This window comes from Gallus gallus, chromosome 1, assembly GCF_016699485.2.
Source record: "Gallus gallus isolate bGalGal1 chromosome 1, bGalGal1.mat.broiler.GRCg7b, whole genome shotgun sequence".
Taxonomy (NCBI): domain Eukaryota; kingdom Metazoa; phylum Chordata; class Aves; order Galliformes; family Phasianidae; genus Gallus; species Gallus gallus.
The window spans coordinates 167,215,608-167,242,129 of record NC_052532.1 but is presented as its reverse complement, the minus strand read 5'-3'; the positions used below and the strand labels follow the sequence as shown (position 1 = coordinate 167,242,129).

General features: G+C 45.9%; 1 long non-coding RNA gene across 1 annotated transcript; it reads right to left on the bottom strand.

Moving 5' to 3' along the window:
* Positions 1 to 243: 243 nt before the first annotated feature.
* On the bottom strand, positions 244 to 12,645 carry LOC121109056. Its single transcript, XR_005843790.2, has 3 exons — positions 12,071 to 12,645; positions 11,033 to 11,129; positions 244 to 1,307 (listed from the first exon to the last, which is right to left on the bottom strand). It is a non-coding gene; the product is annotated as an uncharacterized LOC121109056 (long non-coding RNA).
* Between the last annotated feature and the right edge of the window lie 13,877 nt (positions 12,646 to 26,522).

The window sequence follows — 26,522 nt, the reverse complement described above, 5'->3', positions numbered from 1 at the left end:
CAGAGACCAATGGAGCATTGTAAAAGCAAAATAAGCAAACAAAGCCTCTTCATGACATATCCCTCACCAGATGGTTTGTAGATAAAACAAAATCTGCACCTCCTAGGTCTGTTAAAAGAGTTAAGCTGAGCTGAAAGATGCCTTCAATAATATCAGTGTAAATATTATGAGTGCAGATCTGGCCAGTTAGTAGCCCCTGATTGATGCTCAGTATTAGATTAATGTCTGCCTCAGGAAAAATGATCTTCTGCTGTCACGTCAGTTTTTATTCTCCTTTCTCTTTGCTACAGGATGCCTGATCAGATCTTCTTGTGTGCTAATTACAAATCAACACGGTGCTCTATTAGATATGCTTCTTTTCACTGAGCAGACCAACCGCTTCAGAGACCAGGCAGACTCATGTCTGTGTAGTGGCAACTTCCACTTGTAACAACAGCAGTGGCTTTGGCACAGCTATCTGAGATTTCATGGGAGAATTTAATTAAAAAATACTATAAAAGTCTTTTCCTTTTTTTTTATTATTTTATTTTATTGTAGGCAATAGATTTTCTTCTGTAGCAATAACATATTTTCAGTGCAAGGGAGACTGTTTGAAAATGGAATAATAAGCAATGAAAATTATGTATTGGGATGCTGAGATCTTAATGCTGGGATGCACTGAAATAATAAGATTGATTTTATTTTATTTTATTTTATGTTATTTTATTTTTTAAAATCAGTTTTTCCATTATTAGGCTAATATATTATTTTAAATCCTGGGACTCTGGAAGTCAGGGCCCAGATTCTGTTCCTGGTTAACCCCTCTGCACCTCTGTTTTCTTGAAGGTAACCCAGAAACAGCTGCATCTCCTCACGTGATAGAGTTGTTTGGGCCACATTATTTAGAACCAGTGCCCAGAGTCCACGCAGGAGCACATCTAACCTCGCTTGTTTGAACTATGCCGGTGTGATTTCAAATGGCAAGCTGCTGTGGAGTAATCCACACAAAATGACAGGCAGGTTTTTTCTGGTGCAGGCCCGTAGGAGGCAGAGAGGGAGGAGCTGGGAAGCACTGACCTGAGTGGAAACTGCCTTCACCACCTCTGACTTGCCTTGCTGATACCTGGAAGGGGATTTTCTGAACAGAAAACCTGAAAGCAACATGAGGAGAATAATCCGTTTGACCCCTGCTCTCTCCTAAGCCTTCCATTTTCATCATGACATCTAATTTCTCACCAACTGCAGGTCCACCTCTGGGGATTCATCTCATTGCAAGGCAGGGTCAGTGCTGCTCAGCCCAGGAGGAGGGTGAGAATCAGACAGGGACACTGAAACAGGACATTCCAGAGTGAGGTTCAGGTTGGATATTAGGAAACATTTCTTCTCAGGAAGAGTGGTGGTGCATTGGTACAAGCTGTGCAGGGAGGTGGTGGAGTCACCGTCCCTGGAGGTGTTCAGGAACCGTGTGGATGTGGCACTGGGGGACGTGGTTAGTGGGCATGGTGGGGATGGGCTGATGGTTGGATTAGATGATCTGAGAGGTCTTTTCCAACCTTAGCGATTCTATGATTCCGTGCAAGCGAGGACATAGCAATCATATTTGGAGAGGGTGAGAGCTGGTTGCAGCGAGGAAGATAAACAGGGTGTGTTTGTGCAAGTGACCTTACTTATATTAGCATGCCAAGGAGGGACCAAATGTACTGCAGTGAAGGAAGTGAGTCCACACGCATACGGGAGCAGGTCCAGCACTACAGGGTTGGCACAGGCTCAGGAGCTGCCTCTCAGGGTGATGGTTCAGAGCTTTAGGGGCAGCTGCTGTTCACAGCACCGGAATTTTGACGCTTTTCAGACTTCAGACTGTGCTGAAAGGGACACAGCACCTCCCAAACGCCTGCAGGCAGGGTGTTCTGCTCTGGCACCCAGCAGTCCTCCAGCGGGCATCAACAATGGGGACAATCCCACAGCTCCTGCGATGCTGAATGGAGCCCTGCGAGTGCTTCATTGAAACTCATAATTTGTTAGTTCAAGATTTGGCTGCTAAATTATTTGTGGACCAATCTTGACTTTTTTTGTGTGTGTGTGTGTGTGTCAATACTGTACTTGTTTTTCTCTGAATATTTTGGGTGGGTAATTATCCAGTGTGTGCTGTGTGCTGCAGAACCCAGGACTATTTGCTTTGGCTTTTCTTCCCAGTTAGTTTGAATGTGCAGTTGTTGGCCTAGATCTCACGGCATTGTTCCTGACTGCATAAATGAAATTTTTAAACAAGGGAATAATGAATACAGACCAGAGAATAAGGCACATCCTGTGGCAGTTTCACAAAGGCAATTTTTCTCGCTAGGACCCATGAGGAGCTCAGTGGTTGTGATTATTTACACATGGACTTGAGGGCTGGCTGCATACCGTTGATACGGGGTAGCAGGCACCTAGTGATCTGAGCTGGCTGAGGCTGATGGGTGCTTTGAATCATCATCCTTTTGTCCATGTGTCCTTTCCCTCTCCTCCTTTCTGTTTGAAAATAAACGAGGAAGAGAACCTTCACTTGAAACTGCCTAGAACCAAGGGCTGGGTGTAACCAGCTTCACACAAAGACAAGAGTCAGAGCATGGTGTTGTGTGTTGCTGTTTCCATAGCTCAGCATATCACATCGATGGGTGGCATTTGGGAGGCCCAGAGGATTGCTGTCACACATGCACACACCCACACGTGTACACCAGGTCAGTTGTGGTGACTGCAGCAGCACTGTTGTGGTGAAGAGAGCTTCAGAGCTCACTGAATGTTCCCTCAGCTTCCCGGGTGGGTTCTTATACCTCGTGCTGAGACCAATGGTGCTGGAGCAAAATGGCACCTGGGCTGCCATTATGTGGCAGTCAGAGAAATGACTGCACTCCTCACAAGAGCTCAGCCTTTCCCTTTTTTTCACCTCTTTGCATAAGATCTTGTAGCTATGTCAACACAGGCATGGCTCCAGGAGATTGTAACTTCCACATCCAGAGCCACAAACGTGTGCCCGCACTCCAGGCGCAGTGGTGCTCAAGCAGCAGCCACTACCAAAGGGTTAACAGTCCATCACTTCTCATTCTGCATGCAAATTGCCAGCAAGTTTTCCTGGTGTTCTTTTCAAAGTAAGTGGTTTGAAAGCGCAGCCCCTTCCTCCACGTAACCTCTGGCTGTGATTAAAGAGCTTCCAGGCCGGGCAGCCCAGGCCGCACCCTTTGGACGATTATTGCGGTGGCTCCTGCATTCCCTAATCCCTGTTAATATCACTGCTTGTCAAAGGAGATTTGTGCCTTTCCTGGAAGACGGCCGCCTATTTTGTACCAACTGGGGGAGAACAAGGCGCCTCATCAGCTCGTGCCGGGAACAGCGAGTGGCAGACAAGAAAGGCGCCCTGTCTGCTGGGGAGAAGGCACAGGAGGTGGGCGAGATGCTGGCTCCTGCTCGGCTGCTTGCACTGCTCCTGCCCTTCTTGGATGCGGTGTAACCCCGGGTTTCAGCTGCCGCAGTCCCTGTGCCTCTTGTGGCAGCGTTTGCTGGAGGTGGGAACTTCTGTATCCTGGCCAAACTGGAAGACAGATTATGTCCTGTTGACCTATATTCCCCTAAAGTCATTTTTAATTAGTGCAGCAATTTACAGCATTACGTTTCTCCGGGCTGCATCACTGAGCTGAGCCTGTGCTCTCTGGGGGGATTTTGCAGGCTCTCCTGAGCAGGTACACATAGGAATGCCCATCTGACACAAGGGTCTCCTCACATCCTCGTGCTTCCTCCAAAGTCCTGTCCTGTGCCCCAGGGAGCCCTGAGGTGGCAGAGGGAGAGACCTGTGCCCTGGCCTCCCCTCTGCTTGGTTGATCTTCCCAGGGGCAGGAAACCGGATCACGGCTTCAAGGGGGGGATTCACATGGAGCCATCTGCATAGCTGGCACAGGCGGCAGGCTGCAGGGCTGGCGGAGGTGGAGGGAGGAAGGCTTGCAAAGGGAAGGGAGGGATTGTGAATGAGAGGAGATGATTTCACAGACTGACAGAGCAGCTGAGGCTGGTAGGGCCCCCTGGGCCCACCTGCCCCTTCCCCAACAGGGACACCCAGAGCAGGGTGCCCAGGGCCACGTCCAGATGGCTCTGGGAGTTCACCATGGGCCAGCGATGTGGCAAAGAGGCCAACGGCCTCCTGGGCTGCATTAGGCAGAGCATCACCATCATGCCAAGGGAGAGGATCCCTCCTCTCTGCTCAGCACTGGTGAGGCTTCTCTGGAGTGCTGGGTTCCCCAGTACAAGAGAGACCTGGAGATACTGCAGTGAGTGAAGACACAGAGATGGTGGACTGGAGCATGTGGTGTGAGGAGGGGCTGGAAGAGCTGGAACTGCTCAGCTCAGAGAGGACCGTATCCATCAGTACTTGACAGGAGCTAATAAGCAAATTTTCCCTTCCCTTCTGCCAGTCTGGCTTTCCCCTGATTTGCATGCTCTTGCATCTGGTGGTGTTTGTTTGTTTTATTTTATTTTTACCTGTAGACGGTCCAACATTATTTTTTTCTATACATTTAGTATACAGCTGCAGATGTAAAGCACTCATAGAATCATAAAATGGTCTGGGTTGAAAAGGACCACAGTGATCATCAAGTTTCAACCCCCCTGCTATGTGCAGGGTCACCAACCAGCAGACCAGGCTGCCCAGAGCCACATCCAGCCTGGCCTTGAATGCCTCCAGGGATGGGGCATCCACAGCCTCCTTGGGCAACCCGTTCCAGTGCGTCACCACCCTCTGGGTGAAAAACTTCCTCCTAGTATCTAACCTAAACCTCCCCTGTCTCAGTTTAAGACCATTCCCCCTTGTCCTATCACTATCCACCCTCGTAAACAACTGTTCCCCCTCCTGTTTTTATGCTCCCTTCAAGTACTGGAAAGCCACAATGAGGTCTCCCACTTATGGATGGGCTTATCAATGCAATGTGAACATATACAGAATCCTAGTCTTCAGTCTTGTGATATGAAATGTAGAAAATTGATACTTTTGCCAGTTATTCCTTCAGCAAGTAGAGGCACTTTTTAAGTAAAAGGAATCTATTGAGACTCACACTTTTTGCTTATATCAAAACTGATCTACATTACCAATTCATGACCAACTATGAAACAATTCCAAATAACTGCACAGTCACTATTCATTACAATGTCTTCAGTATGTCAGCAAACATTTGATAAGCTCTTAATTTTGTGGATAGTGAAATTATTCGGTTGAACATTTTTAACAGCTCTAGCTACTTTTATTCCTTTTGTTCATTTCCATAAACTCAGTACTGTTGTTTAGAGATCATGGATTGTTTCTGTTCTTTTCCATCTCCTTAAGAATCTGCAGGGAAGTTGGAGAACTTTTGGTCATGAAATAATGGCATTCTGGACTTCACCCAAGCAGCCCCACAGCCAAGGATCCTCAGGTCTGTGTCTATGCCAGTACCTTGCATAGGATAAACATGCTCTGGTGATGAGTCAGAGCACACAGAGTTATTGCATCCCTCAGAGGATGGTTCACACAATTGCTGGGTGAGGTGCTCTGTCCCTGGAAAGCAATGATCAGTCACACACAAAAAAATGAGTGTTTATTGCCATCCCGAGTTCCCAAGAGCTGGACATGAGCCAGCAGTGTGTGCTTACAGCCCGGAAGGCCAACTGTGTTCTGGGCTGCACTAAAAAAGGGGTGGCCAGCAGGGAGAGGGAGGTGATTATCCCCCTCTACTCGGCTCTTGTGAGGCCCCATCTGGAGTACTGCGCCCAGGCCTGGGGCCCCCAGTACAGGAAGGACATGGGGCTCTTAGAGTGGGTCCAGAGGACCACTCCAGAGGCCACTAAGATGATCAGGGGGCTGGAGTACCTCTCCTGTGAGAAAAGGTTGAGGGAACTGGGCTTGTTTAGCTTGGAGAAGAGAAGGCTCCGGGGAGACCTCATTGTGGCCTTCCAGTACTTGAAGGGAGTATATAAACAGGAAGGGGAACAGATGTTTACGGGGGTGGATAGTGATAGGACAAGGGGGAATGGTCTTAAACTGAGACAGGGGAGGTTTAGGTTAGATATTAGGAGCAAGTTTTTCACCCAGAGGGTGGTGACACACTGGAACAGGTTGCCCAAGGAGGCTGTGGATGCCCCATCCCTGGAGGCATTCAAGGCCAGGCTGGATGTGGCTCTGGGCAGCCTGGTCTGCTGGTTGGTGACCCTGCACATAGCAGGGGAGTTGAAACTTGATGATCATTGTGGTCCTTTTCAACCCAGGCCATTTTATGATTCTATGATAACAGGGGAAAATGTGACCAAGTAATCAAGAGCCAAAGGACTCCTTTGCCTACAGCTGTACTGAGCCTGGGTTAGTGTTGTTTTGCAGCAGTGATTATCTGCCAGCATTATTATAAGGGTGTCTTTGCCGTGCCTCTGAGTTCTCTGCTTTTACAGGTCTGGGAAATGGGAGACAAAGGCCAATGGATAACTCAGCACACTTTGGAAGCCAAGCTTTTATGACCTTAGTACTACTTCTTCATTTACCTGCTGTGTCACCTAAGGGCACCTCAAACCCAGCCCAGGTGTGGTTGTGCAGAGAGGTATGTTGGAGCTCATTAGCAACAGCAGGCATTGTTTCCAGGATGGGTGCCAGTATGCTGCTGAGTGATATGGCTGCTGGGCTGTGGTTGGTTCCTGACCAGATCAGGGCCATGGCAGAAGGAGTGTGTGTCTGTGGATGGGCCTGGAAGCACACCCATGAGGCTGCTGAATGGGCCACAATGAAATGCAAGTGGAACAAGTATGGTTTGGGCATTGTTGACCTGAAAATATAAAGACACTTGCTGCTGTTAAAGCAGATGCCTCTCTCTGCTGCCAAGCCTGAGAACAGCAGTTTTCAGCCCTGTCAACTGACTTGGCAACTTCCCATTATGGGCTCCTGCCTGGGACATGAAGCATTCATCTCTGCCTGCCCCATGGCGGGACTTGGTAGCACATCACAGGAGGAAGTACCAGCCCCTCTGTTAGCAGGAAACTTGTGACATGGGAACATTTTTTTTCTCTCCTTCTCTAAATGCCTTACTTGCTGGTGGTATGGGGAGAGACACTGACTCTGCAGACTTGCACCAATTACTGGCATAAGGGAGGCAGAAGATCAAGTCTCTGCTTTCAAATGGCAGGAAAACATTGCAACAAGAACTGGTCAAACCTCATGCCATGTCTTTGACCAACAGCATTTCTGCCATGTAGCCTTGCAGTGCTGACAGGGCAGCCAAAACCTGTTAGCTTCAATCAGGACTTCTAACGGCTGCTTAGTTTGGTGGCACTTAGGTGGCCGCAGGGTTGGTAGCAGCAAGTGTGAGTTCAGAGCATGCACCATCCAACCAATCTGACTCATATGGGTGTTCTGAAGGGTCAGGGTTCCTATTGGTCCAGAAGAAGTACTGCTCAGCTGGATTCCATGGGTGCATACTGCATACTGTGTCAATAGGCAGGCTTTGAAATAACTGCACTAGCATCTGTTGACTCCAAGCTCATCCACAAATTTCAGACAGGCCAGATGAAAGACAGCTGTGGCCTGAAGTGGTGCATGAGATTCATCTACTGAACCGTGCACCTCCTCTCCTGCCCAGCACCTGCAGGTCCTGCCTCAAGCATGTAGGCAGCTATCGAGGAGGAATTTGTTTGATCTTATGTTGTGAATTTATAGCAGCTCCTGATGTAGTTTCTGTTAGATGATTGAGAGAGTCTGTCCATGATTACAAAATGGAAGTAAAAAACCCCAAGGGCTGCTTAGTCTGTTTGCATGGGCAAGGCATGATTATGTTTGACAACGCGCTTAGAGAGTCTTCCTTCTAGGTCATCACTTCTGTTACTATCCCTTTCCTGGCTGCTGCTCATGCAACAGCTGAGAGGTAGCTAATATAATTAGCAAGTTTTAATTAGGGACAGTACTGCTGGGCAGAAACAACACAAGTTAAAAGGCAGCTTAGTGTCCATGTTAAATCAAAACCCAGACTATTAACAAACAGATGCCTCATAAACTTACTGAGGCTTTAGCCTTTGGTTTCAAGTAAATGATGAAAAGTGGTGATAGGGAGTAGAACAGAAAGGGTTAAGGGAAGAGTTGTGTGAGAGAGATCTCCAAGAGGAGTGCTTGGAGTAGAGGTAGAATTGGCTATCCAAAGGAAAGTTTGAGAAGCTAAGAGATCTGTGCTAAGAGAAGACTGTGGTGTCAGCCATTGGTAGGGATCTTTCTCCCAGCCTGCGCAGGAGAGTCGGGTTAGTGTTAGAGCTGAGCAAGAAAGAGTGTAGAGGTGTAGCTGGAGCGGGGCTGGAACTGAGTGTCCAAAGGAAAGGTAGGGAAGGCAGGAGATCTGCACTGAGAAGTTTGTATTTTGTATTCTAGTTCAAGCCCAAGCCACAGTGTTCGGATTGAGCAAGAAAGAGGGCCTAGAGCTGCTATTGGAGTGAGGCTGGAATTGGGAGCCCAAGGGAAAGTTAGGGCAGCTGAGAGAACTGTGCTGAGAGGTTTGTGGTTTAGGGCAGGGGCGGGAATCTTAATTTGAGCCTGAGTGGCAAAGTAGGGTTAGGGTTAGGATTGAGCAATCAAGGTTCAGTTGCAGTGGGACTGGGGTTCGTTGTCCAAAGGAAAATTAAGACATCCAATAGATCTCTGCTGAGAGAAAGTCTGTGGTGCAAATCAGAGGTTGGATCTTCATCTCAGCCTGAGCAGGGCTAGAGAAGAGAGATCATCTAGAGATGTGGTTGTAGTGGGGCTGGAATTGGTTGTCCAAAGAAAAGTCAGGGCTTCCAAGAGATCTGGTGTGGGATTGAGTCTGTGGTGTGGGCTCACTGTGGAGATCTCAGTCCACTCTTCATCTGCAAAGCACTGTTAGGGTTATGGTTGCGCATTTGAGATCTCCAGGGGGTGTGGTTAAAGTGGGGCTGGAATTGGAAGTTCAACAGAAAGCTAGTGCTGCCAAGAGGTCTATGCTGAGAGGAAGTTTGGGGTCTGGGCAAGAGATGGGCATCTTAGTTCCAGACTAAACCAGAGAGTAATGTTAGTGTTAGGGTTGTTGTTGAGTAAGACATAAGAGAACCAGCTTACTGAAACATCCTTATGGCCTCAATGAGTTTTCCCTCTGTCAGAGTTGTGCTCACATTGGATCCCTATCAGATGGTAGCTCCAGGACTGACATCAGGCAATATCAGGGAGGATGCAATTGGTGCCAGGGAAAGAATGATGGAATTGATTGAAGTAAATAAACTTTACATGAAAAAAAAAATTGTGAACAGTCTAAATGGTTGCCTTTTTATTACACGCACCTGTGTGCTGAAGATACTGCATGCCAGCCAGGGAAAGATGATCAATGCAGACTGAAGTAGTGCCAGGCACAGTGTTACAGGTGTGTACAGACTGGTGTAATTAAGGTGCCTTTTTTTTTTTTTTTTTCCCCCCACTACAACAGGCTGTAATTATATGGACATCCATATGTATTACTACAGAGCAAGCCAGATGTGGGCTTATTTTCATGTAGGCCTGGGGCTAAGAAATCTACCCTGAGTCACCCATGAAGCTCGGCCTCTAAGAATCCTCTCTATACAGAAAAGAAATTTGCAGTCCAGGACCCCAAACCATCAGCAGTTGCCATTGTTATTCCCCCAGTAGTTTGCTTGCCTCCCGGGACTTTACAAACTCCACTCATTTGCCCTCTTGTTTGCTTTTTTTTTTTTCTTCCTGCTTTAAATAGTAGCTGGTCATCTCATGTTCCTTGTCCATTCTGGACTCAAACATTAAATGGCCCCAAATGTTCTAAGCTTAAAACTTTGTAATTAAACCAAAGCTTTGCAAAGTACAATGTGCAGCTAAACTGAATGATCATCCTGGAGTTCAAGCACATGAGTGTAGAGACCCAGCACAGCCACTCAGAAACTATTTTTCTTCTCTCCTCCACATGCTCAGGCTTTTAGTATGCTCAATGAATAAAATTTCATGTGCAAGCTCAGAAGTTTCTTCCTATGCACGTTTAACTGGTGCACACTCAATTTTACTGCTGTGGTAGTTATTGGGACAAACTTTCAGAAGAGGAGTAGGGAGGGGAGAGAGAGAGGATTGTGCTTCTCCTTAGCAAAGAGTATTATTAGAGACAGAGGAATAAAACATCCCCAGTGAAAAGGAGGAATTCATTCTGCTTAGAAAAACTCAAAAACATAATCCATGGCTCTTTGATGATTTAAAACTCTAAAAAATATGCCCATTTTAAATAATGTTGGCTGCTGTGATTATCTTGGACATAATTCCTCTCTGTAGATATCACCACAGTGGTTATGGCCAGTAGAGATACCTGAGATAAAGACTACAGCAGTTAGAAAGCGAACAACATGATGGGCAAGAGATTTCAGTCATTCTCCCTTGTGCTGCGTGTAAAACCAAACCCTCGGGAGATGTATCAAGGGCGTGTTCAATAGAGAAACTTCCAGCCAGTGGATTTGTTCGGCTCACCAGTTACTGAATGGATGTAGAGGGAAAGCTCATGGCTACAGGCAAGAGCAATGAGGCCCCATCTGTATGGGACACAGACTCAGAGGAGATTTCATCAGAGCTTGCATGGCTGAGGCTCTGTAGATCATCGAATCATTACGGTTGAAAAAGACCTCTAAGATCATCTTGTCCAACCATCCACCCATTGCCAATATTGCCCACCAAACCATGTCCCTCAGTACCACATCTACACCAGATGTTACCATGCTACATGTAAGTTTGTTGACATATGGCTAAGTAGGATCATCTGGTGAGTTTACATGAGTTTCTTAGACTACTGTGGATGTTATATTATGTAAGAGAGGCAGGGTGTCCCCAAATTATTATTGTAATTAAAGAATATTGTGCTTTTAATCCGAACAGTTCCTTCCTTAGCATTGTTTGATACAAGTGATGATAACAGACTAGTTATTGTGAGTTATTAATAACATATTACTTATTCGCCATAAGCCTTGGAGCCAAAGCAGTAAGCAATGCTGCTTTGTGCTAGTTGTCCCTCCCTGCATATATATCTTAGCACATCACCTTTGATTTTCCTTGCCTCCCAGGACTCTCTTCCTTTTGGACATGCTGTTTACTGGCCCCAGTTCCAGTTTCCTCTTTGTTTAAGGTGTTTGGGTTTCTGCAAAAAAGAAAAGAAAAGAAAAACAGTGTGTCTTGACTTCTGCATTATCTCTTGCATTTGTATGGCATGGATGCTCTGGTCTGTTTCTAATTTCCACGATTATATGGTGCTTTTGAGTCCAAGGTGCTAAATATAGAGCTAACCTCTAATAGCCAGCTTCTTTTTCATTTCTGTCTCACAATTTTCTGCTTTTATCATTTAAGACGAATGGATTTACATTATTAGGAGCTCTCCAGTATGCCCAACTTGGTTATGAACAAGACGAGCGCCTCAAAAGTTTCTAGGAACATTTGTCTGAATTAAAGGATATACATTATATATATAAATGCATAAAAATACATGAAAGATAAGCTCTTCCAGGCTCTTCAATAAAAGAACTTGTGCAGCGCAGGGTGGCACCTTCCCTCTCCCCTCCCTCCCGTTAATCTGTGTATGCTCTCAGGGCAGGGCGAACACATTCAGCACTCTGCTTAGGAAAATGAAACCCTGGAGAAAAATCAGCAGACAGCATGAAAAACGCTGGCTCAGACATCTCATGTTGGTAGACTCCTGCCAAAATTAGTTCTGGGTGAGCCAGTACATCTGTAGTCAGAGCAAAGTATTCCTCTTTATTTCTAGCCCTAACACAGTCATGCCCAAAAAATACAAGTCAGGAAAATGTTTGGGGAAACTATTAGGGAGCACAGAGGGAGAGGAGTATTTATGTATCCAGACAAACACGGAGCCATTTGAGACAAATATGAAGTCATGTGCAATAAACAGCCTGGATTTATAGGGACTAAGGGAGTAAATATAAGTGTTTGATCCTTGGAAATACTTCAGGATCTGCCAGGGATTTGCAAAATATCTGAAACAAAAAGGGGGGAAAAAAGTAAAAGAAAAGAGAAAGAGAAAGAAAAAGGCTGTGCGGTGAGAACATGACAAGAAACTCAACTGACACGTTGCTCTGTGGATACATGGGTTCAGTAGTTGCAGGCAGACTGTCCTCCAGATCATGATCCTCTGTGCCTTGTCCAGTGCTCCAAACTCCAGTCCCTGCAGTCCAAAGGGCCCACAGAGCTGGGCCAGGTGTTGTGTCCACCACAGGTCTCCTGTGAGCCCTCTGCTTGTCAAGCCAAGCAGAGGCTGCTCTGGCTGTGTGTGTGCACCAGTGAACAGAAAGCAGTCAGGGTATGAGCCTGAGAGGTGTCCATGCTCATTTGCACCGCAGATTACGGATGCAGTCTTTGATATGGTTTTGGCCTGGTCCAGCTTGCACTCTTCCAGGCAGTGCCTCACCACGGTTAGCAGATGGTTAATTCACTGCCAGTAGTGGTTTGGGCTCAAGAGATTTCAGCTTGGGGAATACACGAGTCTATCTCGTATCATCCCAACCACTAAGGCCTGATTGACAAAGCCCTAAATCAGATCATCTTTTAGCATCTCTTGCCTTGCCCTCCTCCTGGCTAGTAATGCCTCCTTTGAGGCCAGCTGTGAATTACTTGCCAGAGGGAAGTTCTTAAAAAGCTTTATGCTGAAGCAGCTCGCCTTATGTTCTCCATGAGGCGGGCCTTATTCCTCCCATGTCCAGTGTTACACCAGCAGAAGTTGGATTAGACGTGTACTTCCTAGCTAAACAATGACTAAAGGAAACACGATAACCATCTACAAGTATTTGGTGGGTGTAAACTTCAGTGAGGAAGAGGGATTGTTTAGTGTGGTTTTTATGGCCAAAAGCGATTAGATTAAACCGAACAAAGCAAAGCATATACTGAATGCCCTCTGTAACATCTTGTGGGCTGGAAGCACAGCTCCCAAGGGATGTGGCAGAAGCCATGTCTGGGTCACTGAGAACGCAGCGGGGAGCAGAGCAGTATTTACTTTATTTGCATGGGAACTCTATCCCACGAGCAGCCTGTCTGCTCTCCCTTCCGTGCCCACACCCACGCTGCCGTGTCTACGTGAGCACATATCCAGCCCAAGCAGCGCCAGAGAAAGCTTGGTTCAGCCCCTCCCCATCACCCCCCCGCACCTGATTTGTCCCCCTATTCTAGTGGTGTATGATGATAACCTAAACAACGTGTTTTTTCGCTGCTCATTGATTCTGATCTTGAGACCTTTAACCTGCACTTACACTTTCTGTACTGATCCATGAGGGAGTTTTCCTCAGCACCACGGCACCCGGTGTAGCTCACCTCTACCTGTGGGTTATCACATACCTAAAGGGATGCTATTATCCTTCCTTTCAGATTACACTTCTGTCACCTGGCAGGACATTTTATGGAATGAATAAACTTTGTACAAGGAGGAACTAAAAGGTGTGTAAGGTCACGATAGGACAAGGGGAAATGAGTTCAAACTAAAAGAGAGGAGATTTAGGCTGGATATAAAGAAGAAGTTCTTTACAATAAGGGTGGTGAGGCACTGGCACAGGTTGCCCAGAGATGTGGTGGATGTCCCATCCCTGGGGACACCCAAGGTCAGGTGGGATGGGGCTCTGAGCACCTGATGGAGCTGTAGGTGTCCCTGTTCATTACAGGGGAGTTGGACCTGACGGTCTTTAAAGGTCCATTCCAATCCAAATGCTTCTATGATTCTTCTGAGAACATATGGGCAGTCTCTTATTCATCAGAGGGCAAAACAAGCTGTCTTTCACACAAAGAAGCATGTCATAATCCCAGCTACACATGTGTAAATCTGTTTGCGTTTTTCCTCTGAGAACCAAAAGTAGAAGCCTGCAATCACATCGGACAGGAGTTTCTGATGGAGAATGTGAGCTGACTTCGGCACTGAGAGCAAATGCCAGTGACTCAATCACTGCTGAGCCTTTCAAAATCCTGCATCCTCTTTGGGAAAAAGATGTTCAGTGGGTCACGATGCCGTCCCCTGGCACGTCTGTTTCTGTGACTAATTGCACAGACACAATAGCAAAGAAATTAGATAAGCCAGGTAAGGTCTGTTGTGGATGTCCTGGTTGTCTAGGAGACAAGAGCTTTATTTACCTGACGTGACTTGTGGGCAAGTGTAGAACAAGCATACCCTGTTCTTAAACAGCAGATCGCTTCCAAATTGCAGGTTATCTGTTCTGAAACACCACCACTCAATGCATTATCTTTCCTTTTAATTGGTACATTAAATCCCACTTAGGAGAAGTGGGAGAAGCATCCTGCTACTACTGGCTGCCAGAAGAAAGGAAAGCACAGACGTGTCCTCTCATGGCGCTTTCAAAGAAGGCCCTGATCTGTTCATAAAAGGTCAGGAAGGGAGGGAGTGATTTAAAAGCCTTAAAAAAAAACACACACACACTGGACTGGAGTGCGTCATCTCAAGTTTTCTTCTCCCAAGAGAGTAATTCCTCAGATGTTTCGTGTGCCCCTTGCTGGTGTCTCTCTGTTCTGTTTTTCTACGGGGGCAATTTGTCTATTTTTGCATATTCTGAGCCTCCTCCCATCCCACAGCAGCAGGGTTACTAGACATCTGAGTACATGGGAGAGTCGGGTGGGGTTATCACCACCTTCCCTGAGTGTCCACCACCCAAAGCTAACACTACTTTGTTAGATGTACACATAGTGGGCTACCCCACAGAGTTGTCATGGCGCTACTGCAGAGCCCCTGCAGTGCTGTTACATCCTTCTTCTCAAATCTGGCTGGCTTCGAATGGCTCAGACTGTCACACATTTTCTACTTTCTCATGGGCACAGAATGTCAGTCTTGGTGGCTTCGTTAGAAATGTTATGCTTAAGGATAAGTAGGATAGTTTCCCATTCTGAACAAGAACTTTTTTTCACATCAAAGACTGGCAGCAGGTCATGCTTGTGATAATGTTTATAAAAGATTAATTCTCTTTCCCAGACACCTGCTGTCTTTGCAGATCCAAGTGAAACCATGTACACTTTATATGAGCAGTGAAGAGGAAGAAATAAGAACCACATGGTTTCTGTTGCCTCACATGACCATACATATGGTATCTTGAAAGATGCTACCAGCGGGTGCTCCCAAAAGCCCTGATGCACGTGTGTTTCGCCTATGTCACAACAAGCTGCAACTCCTGTGTGATGTAGGCTGAGCTAGAAGCTAAGGGGCACTGCAGGGAAGTCCAATCTCCTAGGATATCCAGTGTTGGCTCTGTAAACTTAGGAACTTTGGAGCACACAAACTGCCTTCGAAGAATAGCTGAGATCCAATATGAGAAACTCTGGCCACCAACACCCTTGGAGGAGACTCAACTGGTAAAACTTATATAAGTCTCTTTAAAAATAGCATTTAATATAAAGTGTATGTTGTCATAACTTCTTTCCTCTGTCTTGAGGACATATCCCAGAAATGCGGTGTATACTAGGACATGAATTCTGAGAAAGTCAGATATCAGCTGTAGGCAGCTCTAGGCAGTAGTCAGAGTCTTATGGACACTATTATGGATGCTGTCAACAATATGGCCAGCAGTTTCACAGATATATCCAATGTAAATCTTGGTGTTTTTTTCAAAGGTATGCTCCTTACTCCCTGCTCCTGCCCAGGCACACACTCATGGAAGTGCTCTGGATTTCTCTTACAGTGTCCTTGAATAGAGAAGCAATATGCCAAATAGATAAACTTGCTAAGCCAAAAGGTATTTTTAGCATTTAATTAGATACTCATTTCAGAAGTACATAACCTATAAGATGTCTGAGGATATGCATCCTCAAAACCGTAGTTTTCCATGGCAATTCTCTCTTTCCAAGGCAAGGACGCCTCTGTTACTGAGCAACCACACCTCTGCTTGGCTGTTTTCTCTCTGAGGCTCTGTGAGACTTACATTCTCACCAACAAGGAGAGAATTTGCATTTCAGGAAGGCTTCAGCCCCTAAGTCACAGAAGCCCAGCACAGCTGAGGCTGGCAGGGCCCTCTGGGTCCCTATGCTCCAGCCTCTGCCCCAGCAGGGACACCCAGAGCAGGGTGCCCAGGGCCACGTCCAGGTGGCTCTGAGAGATCCTAAAGGAGGAGACCCCACAGCCTCTGGGCAGCCTGTGGCAGTGCTCCATCACTGCACAGCACAGAAGGGTTCCTGGTGTTCAGAGGGAACTTCCTGCCTGAGGTTCAGACTTTGGGCTGCACTGGAGACTGGAGAGATGCTCCTGAGATGGTGGAGGACCAGAACCAAGTCTCCTCCCATGGGGTGTGTGCTCATCCCTAGCCTCATCTGAAGGATGCAGGTAGACTCTCAGGTACATCTTCTTTCAGGCTCAGGAAATCTTCACAGTGCTCCGCAACATGAATTCTCATCCCAGGCCTTTGTCTTTCCCCTTCCTTTTCCTCTTCCTCTTCCTTGCACGAGGAAATGAAAGCACACATGTTGCAAGGTGTCCCCCTCATTACTGTTTTTCCTTGCATGACGACCTGACAAAAGGAGTACCACAGTACAAGAGAGACATCTGTAAACTGGAGGAGAGTCAATAATAACAAAAAAACACAATGCTCTTGGAAACATCTGCAAGGCAGCAACTTAGAAGCCAGCTATTAGCATGCTGGGAGGGATCTCAAGTGAAACAAACAAAAAAATTGAGCTTTTTAAGTATCTCTAAAACGGGCATGTGAAAAGTAGTGTTGTCTGTATGTAGATAGCTTGTGTAAACAGCCTTTTCCTTTTCCACTTGGGGCTACGTCTCTGTAATTATGTATTATTTGCAGGAAGACAGTACAGTGCAAAGCGTGAGGAGTGAATATGTTCCAAATGTGTCTGCACTCCGACCAGGAGGCTGTGATTTCAGGGAGAGGAGAACAAGCCTCTGACTTTTGTTTACTCTCCTTGAGCTCTTCGCAACAACTGCAGTTTTAACTGGAAGTGACTCACCTGGCAAAGAAGATAAGAAACCCCAAAGAACCTCTGAACAAAAGCACAGTGCTGGAAACAATTCTCCAAATTTAAGGATTACAGTCCTTTTGAAACTGTAATCGTATTCAGACCCTTCAGGCTTCCCTAATTACCGAGAGGAAGAACTATCGTTCTTTTCTAAATGTGGTGTCAGCGTTTGTTACGAGCAACCAGCATAAATTATCCACAAACCTTCTGGTGACCTATAAACCTGTAATTTGATATGACTCACCCCATTTTTATTCTGGAACAAGTGAATTTTTTTTCATAGGTTTTTATAGTAGAGACTCTTTCATCTACCAGGCTCCACGTAACAAGATCCCATGGCTGGAGGCTGAAGCTAGCTCCATTTCAGTTAGAAGTGAGGTGTATAGCTTAACAGTCATTAATTAAGCATTGAAAGAACTCCTCGGGGAATGTGACGAATCCACCACCTCTTGGAGTGTCTGAACTTTGGCTTTCCAAACCTCTTGTTACACCTGAAATTCAAAGTGTGGCCTTTGATTTAGGAATGATGGGGAAGGGCATTGCTATGTTAGTTGTCGATGACGTCAAGAAGACCTTTTCAACATTGAAACTCCAGCATTAGTCTTTTTTTTTTTTTTTCATTTTAATTGCACAAAATGAAAATCGTTCCTTCTTCTGGCAACAACCACTTAACTTCATCTGAAATCAAGAGGCCACCACCAATTTAGACCAGTAAATAAGGCCAGACTTCTGAAAATCAGCTAAATTTGCAGTTGCCTAATAGGCTGCAGTGTACCATTTCCATTCACGCTGCTGCCTGCTCTCACTTTTTAGCAATGGCTCTCTTCCACCGTCACTCCTTCCATCACAGCAGCGATACACTGCTATTGAAATACTCTATGAGTCACTTGTAATGCCAATGGATTTTAATAACAAATTCCAAAATATCTTAAAAAAAAAAAAAAGGAAAAAAAAAAAAAAAGCCCCCCAAACCCCAAAAGTTTCCCCTTCGTACGTCACAGAAGACTTTCTCTGCCTTTCCCTTTTCATTTCCCATCCACTCTTCCCCTGCAGGGTTATGCCAAAGTAGCTACGAGGACGCCCAAGCTGACACATTCTGTTTGCATTCTTCGGCCTATTTGGGTTGGCCTCTCTTCTGTGTGTGGGCTTGGCGACGTGAAAAAATGACCTTGTGGCAAACTTGGGTGTGACCTTCTGAAACAACAACAGCTCCCAGTGTGACGGCCAGGGTTCCTACTCTTATTCCATGGAAAATGTGAGGCAGCTTATCCCATTTCCACCAACAAATAAACTGTTTTATGTTTATCTTAGAGTAGGAGTACGTGTCTATAGAGTTATCGCAGCGTGGCTTATGCCATGGTATTGCCACATCTTGTCTGCCTTCCTGATAGGTTGTCGCAGAAGCTTTACGTGTGTGCTCTGGCTTTGATGATGGTGCTATTCCTGCACAGAGCCAGATCCTTGCCTTGCACCTTGGCGCTTCTTCTACTGTAGAACCGCAGCAGTAACACACGTTCCTGCCACTGCCATGGTTTCCTGACTCTCTTGCTCTTCCCACTCCTTTAGCTCTGAAGAGTTTAAAGGAGCTTGGAGGTGGGGCAGACTCTTCAGCAGGGTCTGTTGTAATAGGACAAGGGGAAATGGTTTCAAACTGAGAAAGGGGAGATTTGCACTGGATATAAGGAAGAAGTTATCTAAATTAAGGATGGTGAGGCATTGGCACAGGTTGCTCAGAGAGGTAGTGGATGCCCTGTCTCTGGAAATATTCAAGATCAGGCTGGATGGGGCTCTAAGCAACCTGCTGTAACTATGGATGACCCTGTTCATTGCATTTGGGCTATATGGCCTTTAAAGGTTCTTTTCAACCCAAATGATTCCAAGATTCTGTGATTCTATTTTCCTCAGCATTTCAGCATAACCTGAGGCTATGGTGCAGCTCAAAATAGATAAGCAGTGGAAGAAGGTAATCCTCCACTTATGCCACCAGCTGCCAAACCATCTCATAGCTCCACAGCTCTGCATTGGTGGCACTGGGCATTTCAACACACTGCTTGGGTTGGGTGAGCCTGGTGTTTGAGGTGTCAGAGAGAGTGTCCAAGCCTGGAAAGATATTATGGGGAAGAGAGAGGGAGACGTACATTTCTGACTGAACAGGACAATAGAAGACGTTCCATGCTGTGCCATATTTGGGGTGAGTTTCCAAAACAAATAGAGTTTCATCTATAATCAAAGAGAAACTTCATTTTTCCTCTGCTATTTGAAGTGTTAAGTGGCATACATACATATATATGCAGAACAGTTATGGTTTTGTTTTTATTATTTCTGAGGCTCTGGTAATTCTGACAGCCTGAGGTCAGCACACAGGTGCCAGGGTGGGCTGGTGCACGTTGGTATGCACACAAACAGTTGCTTTGACTGCTCCTTCCCACTCTCCAATCCACCCACATACATGCACGGCTTCACTCCTGGGCTGAGCAGAGCAGCTGCGATGTGGCAGCTGTAGCACACACCTGCCCTTTGTCTGCAGCCCTGCTCTGTTACGCCTTTAACTTTGCGAAATAGAGTAGCTATGCTGTAATATAAATACATTTATTTCCTCTACCCGCTGTTGTGGATCAATCAGCAGCTTGAAACAGCAGGAGGGAAATGAGGTGTCAATGCAGGGGAAAAAAAAAAAAAGCCGAAGGTGTAATTAACCAACTAAACACCATTGGGACACACTGTCCTGCTCAGTGGGCCTCCAGCTGCTCTGGGCCAGAACCAAATCTATTAATAGACCATGCCAAGCAACGCTCCTCACACTTTGGAGCTCTTGTTCCATCTGTGTAACTTCAATACGCATTTGGATACAGTAGCTGGCTCTTCAGAGAGAAGACGAAAAGCCTGACTGATCCCTTCAGAGGAAATCTCACTCTTCATATCGTGCTCAGACATGAAGACAGAAATAGTGCTGAGGCATGAAACTGAGCCCTAGCATGGACAAACAGCTGTCCATAGAGCATCTGCCTTGCTGCAGGCTTGATGATGGACATAAGGGACAAAATGTGGGGCTGAAGGGGCACGATTTGGTCTGTTGTCGCTGTGGAAAAAGACATGCTGCATTCCTGCAGTTGGTCCAAGAGCATCTTACACCCTGAGGATAGGCATATGGCCATGTCACTTCCCAAACCACCTGGAGAGCGCTTGTTTCATGCTTTTCTTCCTGCAAAGCAATGTGCACACCTACATGAGAAACCATCCTTGTGACCCCATCCACCCCTCTGGGATGGATAGTGATAGGACAAGAGGGAATGGTTTTAAACTGAGACAGGGGAGGTTTAGGTTAGATGTTAGGAGGAAGTTTTTCACCCAGAGGGTGGTGATGCAATGGAATGGGTTGCCCAAGGAAGTTGTGGATGCCCCATCCCTGGAGGCACGCAAGGCCAGGCTGGATGTGGCTCTGGGCAGCCTGGTCTGGTGGTTGGCGACCCTGCACATAGTAGGGGGGTTGAAACTGGATGATCATTGTGGTCCTTTTCAACCCGGGCCTTTCTATGATTCTATGATTCTATGATTCTATGATTCTATGATTCTATGACTGTCTATAGCCCTGCAGTGACAACCAGGCAATTCCAAACATATAAAGTAAAGGTGATGATTTCTATCTGTCCCCAGAGAGTCACAGTAAGGGGGGAATGTGACAGATCAGATGTTTAGCAAGCTCAGAGAAGATAGCTCCACGTATCAGGGCATGGGGGACCCATTACTCCATGAAGATATCTGTGACACCCTTGGACTGCTCAATTCCCTTTCCCCTACCAAAGACTGATCTGTGGCTGAAATCAGAAGTGAGTGCAGTAACTCCGTGATTAATTCACATCTTGCCTGGAACCGAGGAAGTGATTTGTGGTCCCTGAGGACAGTGGTTGTTTTCTGAAGGACATGGCCCTGGAAAATTGAAGGCTGGTGAAAGCCTGCAGCATTGCCTGAAACTTGGGAGGTGAAACCACAATTGGTGGGAAAAAGCAGCAGGAGAGAAATCCTCATGGGAGAGGGCGTACCCAGAGAGCTGCAGGGGAAGTGTGTGAGGGAGCAGCTGCAGAAACAGGCTGTAGGGAGGTGGCAAATGCTTTGGGACTGAACCTTGGAAAAGAGAAATGAGGAAAAAGGAAAAAAAAATGCAATGACAGGAGTAGAGATGAAAGGCGGGTTGCCAATGGAAGCAGCCTGAGGATGAGCTGCAGAGGGATGGGAGCACTTGGAGCTGGTGCTATCCAGGTGCTTCAGTCACTGTGGGTTCAGACAACGTAAGGAGAACCTGAGCAAAGCCACTGGAGCTGCATGGGAGGCCTCCCCAAGCTCTCCTCTCCTGGTGGGACTGGCACATATGTCACCAAATTACCCAACCCAGGAACAGGGTCACCCCTGTGGTAGACACGTGTTGGTAGTCCTGCAGGAGGCTCCTTCGGTGGTCATTGGAGCAACAGAGCGAGCAACCTGCAATGACTTGGCCTGCTTAAGAGCAGAGCTGCCTTCCCCAGGCACGTATCTCCCTGCTCTGACAACTGGAAGAGCATAAAGCTGAGACAGCCTTCACTTAGAGATCTCACCCAAAATCTGGAGAGGATGAATCTGGATATTTGAATAGGTGGAGGATATATATGGAAAAGTTGGCCCTGCACAGCGTAGTCAAGGAGTGCCGTAGTGAGACCAGGTGAGTCATCTCAGGAGGCACCAGAGATGACTGTACATTCACATATGCAATCAGCATCATTTATTGCATAATTAGAAGGGCACACAATGTGCTAACCAGTGTGTTGGCCATGGCTCCCCATATTACACACTTCAATTCAGCTGTCTGGATAGCTATCTTTTGCTATTAGTTTTAAGATAATACTGGTGGGAAGTAGGGAATGACAAAATACTGCTGGAAAGCTATCAAGCTGTTAAACAAGCACTTAAATGCACGTGTTAGTATTTCCCTTAGTGTGTTAATTCTATTGTACAATTTAGAAATAAACACGCAGATTTTGAGGAACACAAATAAACCAACATCCTGAATTTTATTCATAACGTGTACCCGAAAAAGAATTCAACAATACTTAATGTTTGTATACATTTCAGCAGCTTCTTAGTTGTTGAAAACTTTTTTATTGCTAATTTCCAGGGCTAGACATACTATTTTGGCACAGTCTGTTGAACTTTTATGTTAGATTTGACACAGATATTCTCTTATCATTTTGGACAGTAAAAATATTTCTGAAGGCAATAATAGGACCCAGTGAAAAAGTAGTTGCAATCAAGTCAAGGTTGGATTTAAAGGGAAGTTTTTCAACCTCTCCTCTCCTCTCCTCTCCTCTCCTCTCCTCTCCTCTCCTCTCCTCTCCTCTCCTCTCCTCTCCTCTCCTCTCCTCTCCTCTCCTCTCCTCTCCTCTCCTCTCCTCTCCTCTCCTCTCCTCTCCTCTCCTCTCCTCTCCTCTCCTCTCCTCTCCTCTCCCATAATGAAATAAGCAGCAGGTGTGAAGCATCCAGTAGACTCTGTGGAATACATATTAGCACTGGAGCAGGGTGGAGGATTTCACTTTGCTACACATTGCCCCTCTGTCCAAAATTCTCCTCCCTCCTTAACTTCATTTTTCAATTGTTGGGATACTGCATGTTAAAAAGAACGTCCAGCTCCAACCAGCCTGGCTCACGGGACACACAGATCCTTTATTTTTAAGACAAAACACTAACAACATTTCAGTGGAGAGCATCATGGGTAAATGTCTTCTGTCAGGGCCTGTATTAATGGTACTAATGTCCAGCTGTTAGAAGACTCCTCTTCCAATGAACGTTTTCTTTAAATGCATATTACAAATTTATTTTCACAATGGCTTTCTTCTCTTTAACAAGATTTGACATATTGGCTCTGGTGCAGCAGCAAGTTGTTTGTATAAAGCTTTGAAACGTTTTTCTGAATGGCGCTATGTAAGTACTGCATAGGTTGAATTGTACTATTTTATTGTGCAACTAAAAGGTTTCCTGTTTTATGCCATAGTACAATTTGTTATTTTTCCAGCGCACACATTAGCCTGCATTCAACTCCTGCACAAGGTAGAAGAACTCAAATTAAATTTACAAGCACACCTGAGCAAAGCTAGTTAGTTCTGGCCAGATCACGTTTCCATGATTAAATAATGCTGGCTATTATAACATTGCAAGAAAATGCAGCCATAAATCCCTGTATGATTTTCCAATGCTTCATTGTGCCATAGAAATTCTACTAGACATTCCCCTAAGCAACAGGCTAGATGTAGGATTCAGCCACCCTAAGCGGATGTGTTAGCTGCTAAATCTGAGTAGATAAGAGTAACAATGCTGTTCTCCTATGAGTTTTCCTCTTAAGGTTCTTCCCATGCTACACAAAAACCAAACTGATCTTTGCTGCACTCCACTGCAGAGTTTATTAACTGAGGAAATTGGCTCTCTGAAAGATTTAGCAAATTGCTCAATGCCAGAGAGCAGATCTGCAGCAAGGAGAAAGAGCTGAGGGACTATGCAGTAACCTTCAGTTGTTGACATTTAATGTTTAACATTAACATTTAACGCAGCGTGCTGAAGGCAGTGCAGTTCTGGGTAGTCACCCTGCCAGAAGTAGATGGGCACTGATTTCGGAGAACAGAGCACCATGTGCTGATGGTGAGGCAAGCCCATAGTTAGCACAATGCTCATTGCCACATAGTCCGGGGGACTTGCCAGGGCAATGGATCCCTGAGATGGTGGAGCAAGGGACCATCTCCTGTTTGCTTCAGGGCAGGGGTGAGATAGCTGTGTCTCCACCACAATCCTTGGGAGTGGTGACTCTTGGTAGTGACAGCTGCCCATCACTTAAGGGGTCAGCGCTTAGGAGGTCCTGATCACACTGTTTTCATTTTGATGGTGATTATGGTGCCAGGGGCAAATGAGTTGTTGGTGTGCACCCAGCTGTAAGCTGAAGATGGTCCAAGCGTGTCCAGGACGCATGTCTGATGCAATGGAGACTATGCAGCTAAACTCTATATGGAGTTCAAGGTTTTTACAGGTGCCTCTGACAGTTTTGCATTTCATTATGATTTCTCATTTCCAGTCACTTTCAGTGTTGCCAAAATTTGGCCATTTGGAGTAAAGTTATCCAATCCAGGTGCTTGCCTCAAGCTGAATTATTTCAGATGGGGTGGGGAGGAGAATTTCATTTAGAACTGTTCCTTGTGGCCAAGGTTCAGACTGAGGGAAAGGCTTAGGTTTGAATAATGCTGTTACTTACCCAGTGAAACTCTCCAGTGCTCTGTCAATGAAAAGGTCAGTGTGTGAGTGAAAGGAGAACAGAGCAGACAATGAATTAGCCTCTGTGGAGACAACTCATATTGATGGCATAAGGGATGGAGGACCTGAATTGGGTGAACTAGCACAGCATACCATGGTTGGAACTAGGAAGATAGGCTGTATTGAAAAGGAATAAATTGCTGAGAATAAGGGAATTTTACAGTGGAGTGAATGCCAAGGAGTGAAGCAGAAGAAGGTTGGGACATGGCTAACCATTGAAAGGGTTTTGCATCCAAAGAAAGCACGTGTTTATTTCTGGTTTGTTCATGTATCTCAAAGTCCTTTGCACTAGAAGGACACTACTAAGATAATGATCACCTACTCAGTGTGTTATTTTCCAGTATATTCCTGATTTATACCACACTCTTTGAATCATGAAGTATTTTCCTTATGGGGTTTTCATTTCCAGTGCAATACAAGAGCTCCACAAGCATTAGCTTGTTCCCTTCTGCAGAACTTCTGATTGAGATATGATGATGAGGACCACCTCCTTTGGCAAACAGGCAGCTATGTCAGCGCTGCAGCCCCTCAGTTTGAACCCAGCAGGACTCACCCACCCACTCACTCTGTGATATCATGCAGTGCCTTACCAAAGCATATCTCTCCCTGACTTAGTGGAGGCTGAGAGCTCAGCACTTCTGCAAACCGAACCACTGGGCTTGGAAATCAGGCACCTAGAAAATGAGAAGACACCACTAGAAACCATCTGTGAAAAGCATGGCTGAAAGATCTCCTGCAGTTCTTAGGAACAAGGGAGGAGATAGTGTCCAATCTATCTTCTTACTCTCTCACTGTACTACTCCTCATTCACCTCTAGCTTTTGTAATAAGACAAAGTAGAGATCCCACCACAGAATGGGTCCAATTTGTGTACTGAAGGAAGGAGCTGTGTGGAAAAAGGCCGCCTGGTCACACAGTTAAAACAGTCCACATACGCTTGGGTAGAGAATTCAGGTAGGAAAGGCAATTTTAAGTCAGCATTTTCTAATGTTTGTGTTTGCTCTGCCAAGGTTGTTAGTATCCCTTCAAAGCAAGGTTCTAATTTGTTTTGGAATAGAATGTATTTGCTCTGACTCTTTATAAGGAAATAGCCTGCTCTTTCTTACAAAATATTTTCGCCAGTGGTAGGGTACCCTTCCTGTGACTTTCCTCCCTGACTTGAGTTGAGCATCTGAAGATGATAAATGCACATCAAGCTCAGCATTTCTTCTGCCACCTACCTGCTTGACTTGCGTTTCATTAGAATTCCAGCAATGTGCTGGTTCATGGCAGATAACCTCCTCTCCCTTTCTGGGCTGCGAGCATCTGTGCGTGTTTGTGTGTGTGTAAGGGTGAGGGAACGGGAACATTTCTCATCTCCTCAGCGTTTATTGCATTCCTCTTTCTCTCCCTCCTCTGCAGCAATAAATCAATGCTACTTGTTATTGTCTGCTCCTTGGGCAACATCTCAGGGTAGAGGGAGAGAGAGTCTCTCCTGGATGTATTGTAGTATGTTTTATCTAAAGCTAAAATACAAATAAAATCAAATCACAGCCTTGTTTTCACAGATTTTAAGAGGAAGGACCCTATCCTGGCCATCCCAGCTGCATCACACATCACAGCTGATGCGTTATCTCACGCAGACTCCATTTGCTGACTCCGGCCTTACTCTGTCTGCATAGGCAGGAGGAGGCAGCAAGGCAACATTTCTGCTTCCATCATGGAAAGGAAAGTTTAGGCTTTGTGGTGCTGCTGCCCAATTCCTGCAGCCTCAGGGACGGAGTGTTGGATGCTCTGTCACCTTATGTGTGCTGAGATGCACCATTCTGCTACACGTGCTGAGATGCGCGTGTGAGCCTTGAACTTCTACAGTGGGTCAATGGCAAGCAAACTCCTAAAAATAGGTAATGAATAGAACAAAATATAGCCTGAGTATTGTTTACTCTGATAAGAGCAGAGGCACATACACTGCTGCCTGGAGAAACTGTAAATCAAGAGCAACATCACAGTGGGTCTGTGACTTGTAGCTACTCCCTGGAGAAGCTCTGCCCAGAAATCTCGTCTTCTGATTTGTTGCCTGCTCTCTTATCATGGCACACTGCTTCGCTCTACACAGTCTTCCAGATTTTCTACAGGAATAGTAAAAAACAGAAAGGATCTCCCACATCCTTGACCCTATGTGCAGGCATTAGATTCTCCCTCCCTCCCTGAAGTGATGGGCTGGAGAAATGCTTAGAGAGGAAACAAGTGGGCTGGAGGAACAAGCAAGC